This window comes from Danio rerio, chromosome 5, assembly GCF_052040795.2.
Source record: "Danio rerio strain M-AB ecotype USA chromosome 5, GRCz13ab, whole genome shotgun sequence".
Lineage (NCBI taxonomy): Eukaryota > Metazoa > Chordata > Actinopteri > Cypriniformes > Danionidae > Danio > Danio rerio.
In genome coordinates, this window is record NC_141025.1 from 78,763,110 (window position 1) to 78,771,996 (window position 8,887).

General features: G+C 35.3%; 1 long non-coding RNA gene and 1 other non-coding gene across 3 annotated transcripts; one reads left to right on the forward strand and one right to left on the reverse strand.

The window, feature by feature from the left end:
• Positions 1-1,186: 1,186 nt before the first annotated feature.
• On the reverse strand, positions 1,187-8,575 carry LOC103910313 (uncharacterized). Of its 2 annotated transcripts, none has more exons than XR_015492200.1 (2): positions 8,009-8,575; positions 1,187-1,699 (listed from the first exon to the last, which is right to left on the reverse strand). It is a non-coding gene; the product is annotated as an uncharacterized LOC103910313 (transcript). The 2 variants fall into 2 exon arrangements; XR_015492199.1 differs by having other exon boundaries at positions 1,187-1,918; positions 8,009-8,530.
• Positions 5,564-7,852, forward strand: LOC147844556 (uncharacterized). The gene is made up of 3 exons (XR_015492201.1): positions 5,564-6,344; positions 6,399-7,019; positions 7,213-7,852. It is a non-coding gene; the product is annotated as an uncharacterized LOC147844556 (long non-coding RNA).
• Positions 8,576-8,887: the final 312 nt, after the last annotated feature.

Sequence of the window (8,887 nt, forward strand, 5' to 3'; positions counted from 1 at the left end):
ATGACGCTCATTTGTATTTTGCCTCTTCCATCTCGTCCCTTCATTCTGATTGGAACAATAGAATTTGAAAAATTTACAGAAATGAAGCCGCAGTCACACTGGCCTTTTTGCCCCATAGACTTCCTCCTATACGCATGTAAATGCGACAGACCAGCAATGCAAGTGTGCGACAAGTTTTGCAGTTGCAAAGATCAAGCTTGATGAATTCTCACCTGTGAAATCGCATCACGCAACGGCGAGAGAGCAATCGAAGATCAAAACATGACCTCACTGAACCAAAATGTCAAATATGGACCTATCGCTAGCTAATGTCTAATCATCTTGTTTAATCCCGCCCCTTTTCTCAGCGCCGTAGAACTTCGCAAGCTCAAACTCTAATGTGATCGATGCATTGCACAATTATTAATGCAATTAAGTACACAAGTATTTTTGCAACCAATTGTCCACTCATCTCTTCTAGAAAATGCATTACTGTACATACAACAATAACCTTCCAATATAATAATGACAAAGGAAGCAATAGCATTAAAACACAACCCTACCATTCATTCATTCATTCATTCATTCATTTTCTTGTCGGCTTAGTCCATTTATTAATCCGCAGTCGCTACAGCGGAATGAACCGCCAACATATCCAGCACGTTTTTACGCAGTGGATGCCCTTTCAGCTGCAACCCATCTCTGGGGAACATCCACACACACACACACACACACACACACACACACACACACACACACACACACACTATGGACAATTTAGCCTACCCAGTTCACCTGTACCGCATGTCTTTGGACTGTGGGGGAAACCGGAGCACCCGGAGGAAACCCACACTGACAAAAATGTTGTCTGCAAAATTGTTGCAAACTATTTATTTGTGTTGAATTTAAACAAATTAAATTTAGTAATGTTCAACTTAATTTTTTAAATTAAATTCAACATAAATAAAATCGTTTACAACCCCTTAACTTAAAAAAATAAATAAATAAATTCAAGGAATCATCTTTGAATATTTTTTTTCAGTGCACGCAAACGCAGGGAGAACATGCAAACTCCTCACCGGAACGCCATCTGAGCCGAGGTTTGAACTAGCAACAGCACTACCCACTGCGCCACTACATCGCCACTTTATCAATCAAGCAAACACAATCATTCTCATGCCGAGCACAAAGAAATGCATGGAAATCCTCATTTTGTGAAAATGTATATTTGTTCTCTTCACACCAGACTCGCATAAGTACATCCCAATGAACAAATGTCTTACGGACATCTGTACCAACAACGCAATTAAGCGTGTAAATGATGAATTGGAGCCTCTTTCCCTGCATTAATACTTCACTTTCTTAATTATGCATGTGAACATGACGGCGCTGCTCATTTGTATTTTCGCCACTCCCGTCTCGTCCCTTCATCCTGATTGGAATAATAGAATTTGAAAAATTACAGAAATGAAAGTGCATTTCACAGTCTAGTGAAGCAAGACGGGCCATTTGAAATTAATCAAAACATAATACAGTTTACAATGTGGTAAAGCGGGCTGAAATGAGGCGGACGCTTTTCCCTGCGTCTCCATCTGTGAATCCTGATCCATTCCACTTTAAAGAAAAGGCCGATGCGATTCTGGGATGCCGGTAAGTGGAAGTTTCCTCATGTCACGCTTTATAGTTCTGTCAGGCTGAGAGAGCGGCTTGTTTTGGAGCGCTTCGGGAAAAAAAAAAAGCACACATTTCAGTCTGGTATTGAACCATTGAGCTAGAGTGGATCTTTAAAAGTTGATCATGTCCCAGAGGTTTTCTTCACACTCCACAAAACTCTGTGACTTCTCAAACTTCTCTGTGCCTGCAGTCTGCAGCCAGCTTCATTTGTGGAGTTATTGGCTGAATTCCACAAAGCGTGACCTGGTCATATATGTGACACAGCCTTAGCGCAGAGAGAGAAAGCTTTACCAACATGTTTGCAAACTCTTGAGAATGCTGGGTTGTTTTAGTCCACTTTCAGCAGAGAAACACACTGTAAAACTTGATTAGTGACACAAAAATGTCAGTAAACTCATTGTAACTTAAAGCTGTAAAGTTGACTTTAATTATGCCCATAGTTCATTTACTTAAAATGGGGAATGACTTTATTTAAAGTCACTTAACAGTTTTAAAAATAGTTGGTTTAATCACTTAAAGTCAACAAATGTATTTTAAAGTAACACGGTTATTTTATTTTTTGAAATGAAAGTCAGCTAGTTGCTTCAAAAACAAAAGATGTGCTCACTATATTCAGTAAAGCCAACTTACCACTGTAAAAACATTGAGTTTACTCACTTTTTTAAATAAAGTCAGCTAATCAATTTAAAAACAAGAGGTTTAGTCATTAAAAAAGGTCAATTAGTTGACTTTAAACTAGTGAGTAAATCTATTGCTTTTAAAGTCAACTAATCAAATGCAATCGGCAATGGGTTTACTCACTAGTTTAATTAAAGTCAACTAATCGCTTTAAAGCAATGGGTTTATGACTAGTTTGATTAAAGTAATCTAATCACATTTAAAGCAATAGGTTCACTCACTAGTTTAATTAAAGACAGCTAATTTACTCACTAGTTTAAAGTCAACTAATCGCTTTAAAAGCAAATGATTTACTCACTAGACAATTAAAGTCAAATAATTGCTTTAATTAAACTAGTGAGTAAATCTGTTGCTTTAAAAGTGATTAGTTGTCTTTTAAAGCAATGAATTTACTACATATCTATTTTAAAAGTCAGAAAATACTAAACTCCATTTTATATATTTATATATAAATATATATATATATATATATATATATATATATATATATATATATATATATATATATATATATATATATATATATATATATATATATATATTTTTTTTTTTTTTTTTTTTTTTTTTTGCTGTTTTGGAGCAGTGAAGTCAACTAATAGCTTTAAGTGAGCAAATCCAGTGCTTTTAAAATGATTAGTTGACTTAACTTAAAAGGTGATTAAAACCATAGCTTTTAAAGTCAACTTACCGCTTTAAAAGTAATGGATTTACTCACTAGTTTGAAGCCAATTAACCATTTTAAAAGCAAAGGATTTACTCACTAGATAATTAAAGTCAACTAATCGATTTAATTAAACAAGTGAGTAATTCATTTGCTTTTAAAGAGATTAGTTAACTTTAATTAAACAAGTGAGTAAATCTGTTGTTTTAAAAGTGATTAGTTGTCTTTTAAATCAATTAATTTACTCACTAGTTTAAAGTCAACTAATGGCTTTAAAAGCAAAGGATTTACTCACTAGACAATTAAAGTCAACTAATCGATTTAACTTATTGAGTGAGTAAATCCATTGTTTAGAAAGTGATTAGTTGACTTTCAAAGCAATAATTTACTCACTAGTTTAAAGTCAACTAACCACTTTTAAAGCAATGAATTAACTATCTATCTTTCTTAAAAGTCAGCATAAATATTAAGCTCTATTGAGTTTTTATTTATTTATTTATCTATTTTTATTTTTTTCTGTTTTGGAGCAGTGAATTCAACTAATAGCTTTAAATGAGCAAATCCAGTGCTTTAAAAATGATTAGTTGACTTGACTTAAAAGGTGATTAAAACCATAGCTTTTACAGTCAACTAATTGCTTTAAAAGTAATGGATTTACTCACTAGTTTAAAGTCAACTAACCACTTTAAAAGAAAAGAATTTACTCACTGGATAATTAAAGTCAACTAATCGATTTAACTAAATGAGTGAGTAAATCATTTGCTTTTAAAGCGATTAGATGACTTTAATTAAACAAGTGAGTAAATCAGCTGCTTTAAAAGTGATTAGTTGTCTTTTAAAAGCAATTCATTTACTCACTAGTTTAAAGTCAACTAATCGCTTTAAAAGCAAAGGATTTACTCACTAGATAATTAAAGTCAACTAATCGATTTAATTAATTGAGTGAGTAAATCCATTGTTTTGAAATTAATTAGTTGTCTTTATTTAAACTAGTGAGTAAACCCATTACTTTAAAAGGGATTAGTTGACTTTTAAAGCAATGCATTTACTCTCTATCTTTCTTAAAAGTCAGCATAAATACTAAGCTTGATTGAGTTTTTTTTTTTTTTTTTTTTTGCTGTCTTGCTGTTTTGGAGCAGTGAAGTCAACTAATAGCTTTACGTGAGCAAGTCCACTGCTTTTTAAATTATTAGTTGACTTAACATAAAGGGTGTATAAAACTATATATTTTAAAGTCAACTAATCGGTTTAAAAGGAATGGATTTACTCGCTAGTTTAATTAAAGTCAGCTAATTACTTTAAAAGCAACAAATTTACTCACTAGTTTGTTTACAGTCAACTAATCGCTTTTAAAGCAATGGGTTTACTATCAATCCTCTCTTAAGAGTCAGCATAAATACTAAGCTCCATTGAGTTTTTTTTTATTATTATTATTATTATTTTTTTTTTTTTTTTGCTGTTTTGGAGCAGTAAAGTCAACTAATAGCTTTAAAAAGTGAGTAAATGCACTGCCTTTCAAATGATTAGTTGACTTTTATTTTAAAAGGTGACTAAACTCAACTAATTGCTTTTGAAGTATTAAATTAGCCAACCAATTGCTTTAGGGTTGTAGTGTTCACTCACCTTAAGTGATATCAAGTAATTGCTTTAAAAAGTGTGTAAACCCACAGCTTTTAAAGTAAAGTAATCCATTTGAAACATTTTAACGGTGATTAAAAAATAAATAATAATAATAAAAAAAAAAAAAAATATATATATATATATATATATATATATATATATATATATATATATATATAAATATATATATATATATATATATATATATATATATATAAATATATATATATATATATATATATATATATAAATATATATATATAAATATATATATATATATATATATATATATATATATATATATATATATATATATATATATATATATATATATATATATATATAATATATATATAAATATAAATGTATTAAAATGTAAAGTGTGTAATTGCTAGTTAATAGTTTAAGTAATAGTTTGTAAAGGTGATTCAAAGCGCTTTATTTAAAGTCAGCTTATTGCTTTAACTTTTTAGTCAGCGCTTCAGATTTACAGTGCACTAAATTAGATGCATTGATTACAACATGATTTGCTTCTATAACACTGTCATCGCTTCATCCCAGCGCTGTTTGGCATCCAACTGAAAGTGTTTCTTATTTTTGCACATCCATCAATCTTCTCTTAAAAGCCGGCACTCTATAAATACTGTGCTTGATTGAGTTTCTGCTGTTTTCTGTGGCCGATGACAGCCAGAGAATGTGGAGGGCACTAAACCCCTCAGGCCTCGCCTCACAATTAATCAATTTAAAAGCAACGGATTTATTCATTATTTTATTTAAAGTCAAATGCACTGCAATAAAACAAAGTTGACTTAAAATCTTAAGTCCACAAACTTCAGGACATTTTTGAGTTACCTCGCTTGACTCTTTTTAAGTTGAGTAAACTCAAATGTCCTTAAGTTTGTTGCCTTAAAATTTTAGGTTAAGTCAACTTTTTTTTTTTTTTTTTTTTTTCCAAACAGTGAAAAACAGCAACCAACTTTACTTACTTTTTAAAGTAAAGTCAATTAATTGCTTTAAAACAACCCAGGCTCATTTTGAATATGTACCCCTATACACATTTTAGGGGATTGTGAAATGCGTCCCAGGAGATACTTTTTTTTTTTCAATTTTTGTTTTCATGAATCCATCAGAGGCAGCTGTGTATGTCCTTTTTAGATCTTACATTTCTCTCATGAGTGCAATTTGTGCCTGCTGTTTTCACATAAGTCCACCAGAGGCCGCTGTCAACTGACTCACTGACTGACTGACTGACCAACCAATCCCTCCCCCTTCCCTAAACCCAACCAACACCAAAAGCAATGCAGAAAAAGAAAAGCCCCCTGCGGCTGCCTGATTTGTCAGCCTCACTTTAATGTAAAGTCAATTAACCACTTAAAGTTAGTAAACCCATTCCTTTTAAAGCGTTTAGTTGACTACTTAAAAAAGGTGAGTAAACCTATTGCTATTGAAGTCGAGTCAACTAATCGCTTTGAAATCCTTGGGTATCCTCACCGTTTTAAGCATTGTCAACTAATCGCTATTAAAGCAAAGGTTTTTCTACCGTTTAAAGTCAACTTGTTTTAAAAGCAATGGCTCTACTGACTTTTTTTTTTAAGTAAAGTCAACTAATCACTTTAAAGCCATTGAGTTTACTCTTTCTTTATTTTTTTTTTCAAGGAAAGTCAACTAATTGCTTTAAAATGTGAGTAAACTCATTGCTTTTAAAAGTAGTCAAATAATTGCTTTAAAAAAGGTGAGTAAACCCAATGACTTTTAAAGCAATTAGTGGACTTTACTTTTAAAAAAGGTGAGTAAACTCAATGACTTTTAAAGTAAAGTCAACCAATAGATTTAAATGCAACATGTTTACTCGCCTTTTAAATAAAACCGACTAATTGCTATAAAACCCCTAGGTTTACTCACTTTATGTAAAGTCAACTAATCGCTTTAAAAAGTTTGTAAACCCACTGCTTTTAAAGTAATATCAACTAATCACCTTGAAATCATCAGGTATCCTCACCTTTTTAAGCATCATCAACTAATCACTTTATAGCAAAGTTTTTTCTACTTTTTAAAGTCAACTTGATTTAAAAGCAATGGCTCTACTCACCTTTTTCAAGTAAAGTCAAAGTTGCTTTAAAATTTAGGTAAGCTTATTGGTTTTTAAGTAGTGAATTAATCACTTTAAAACCATCGGGTTTACTCACTTTAGTAAAGTAAATTCAACTAATTGCATTAAAATCTGAGTAAACGCATTGCTTTTTTCAAAGTAGTTAACTAATCGCCTAAAACGTGAGTGAACCCAATGGTGTTTAAAGCGATTAGTTGAAAAAAATAATTGTTGGGTTTACTCAACTTTTTTAAAGTCAACTATTTGCTTTAAAATGGGAGTAAACTCATTGCTTAAGTAAAGTCAACTAGTTTGGGGGTGGCCAACCCTGTTCCTGGAGAGCCACCTTCCTGCAGATTTCAGTTGCTACCCATATCAAACACACCTGCCCGTGATAATCATGTGGTGTTCAGGTCCTTTTTAATTGGTTCAGGTGTGTTTGATATGGGTAGCAACTGAAGTCTGCAGCAAGGTGGCTCTCCAGGAACAGGGTTGGCCACCCCTGAACTAGTTGCTTTAAAATGTGAGTAAACTCATTGCTTGTTAAGTCAACTAATCGCTTTAAAAATCATTGAGTTTATTCAACTTTTAGATTAAAGTCTAATTATCACTTTTTTTTTTTTAACCCGGGCTCATTGTGGAAACTTAGCCCCGCGGACGTTTCTGCGGAATGATATTTACGTCCCGGGAAATACGTATTCGAGAAGCCGCTGTGCGCACTTTTTCGCGTCTCGGGAGCGCGCGGCGTTCGCGCCCGCGCCGTTCTCGTGCGAAAAGCCGCCGGATCGGCTAACCTCCTCCTCCTCCTCCTCCTTCCCTAAACCCGAGCGACGGTTCGCAAAAGCCGTCCAGAAAAAAAAATAAAAGCAAAAGCCCTCGTCTTCGATTTCGACCGCGTTTTCAGATCCCTCCGCGTTCTCGCCATTATTTTTCGGATTCCGCTTTTTCGTCTTACCTGATTTCCGGAACCGCCACTCCCCGGACTCGATCCCGGTCGTCGTCCACCGCGGCCGGCTCCTCCTCCTCCTCCTCCTCCGGGGCCTCCGCTCTGCCGACGTAATGCTGTGAGCTAGGCGGACAAACTGATTGCGTCGGGAAAGCCCTCCACTCGGAGGCGAGCCGTCGGCCGGCGAGCGCGAAGAGGAGGGGCGGAGCGGCGCCACACCGCCCCGCAGCGTTCGCTCAAAAAACTAAACGCGGCCTTTACGTACCTCCGGCCACGTAAATCGCGGTCTCCAGAAACGTCCGCTGGGCTACATTTCCAGAATGAGCTTGGGTTGTTTTTTTTAATCATTTGATTTACTCACCATTTTTAAAGTCAACCAATCGCTTTAAAACAATGTGTTTACCACATCCCAGCGTTGCTCGACATCCAACCCAAAGCATTTCTTATTTCCTCACATCCATCAATCTTGTCTCAAGAGCCGGCACTCTATAAATACTGCGCTCCATTGAGTTTCTGCTGTTTTCCGTGGCCGATGACAGCCAGAGAATGCAATGTGGAGGGCAGTAAACCCCTAAGGCCTCGAACCCCGGCTAAGAATAAGAATGATGTCCCCGTATTTCCCAGCAGCCAAACTGGGAATCCAGAACAGGAGATTAGTGGAGTCTACATGTTATTCCAGACATTTCTCATCCGCTGCCCAGGAGAGAAGAGTTCGGTTTTGCTCGGCTGCTCTATTTCTGCAGCCCGACTGGTTTTGTTGCGATCGTGGCCGTGAATCCGCCGTACCTGTTTATCCCACAGCGGCTTACATGGGGGTTTGCGCACAGCTTAGAGGAGCTTTTTTGTCCTGCAGGCTGGATTGGGTATGTTTACTCCGTGCTGTTAATCCATGCAGTACTAGTACCCTGTGTGTTTCTTCGTGACGACCTCGTGCTGGGCGACTCAAAAAACAGAGGATGACCTCAGCTTGGATTATCTTTGTTTTGTCTCTGGGCCAGAACTGTGGGTCTAGACTTTTGCCAAATTTTCTAGCTGGCACATCCTGAGGGGCTGCAAAAACTGAGGGGCTGCTTACAAAAAGCTTTTGTGCTGGATTGTGTTGTGTTGCATTGCATTATTTATTTCGCTCAACAAGTGGTGGGAGAATGAAGAAAAACAGGTTTGATTGGCAACTTCAGGAGGTCAAGGTAAACTGAAGGAAAAGAAAAATAGTGTGAAAAAAAGTTTTTACTCTCAAACA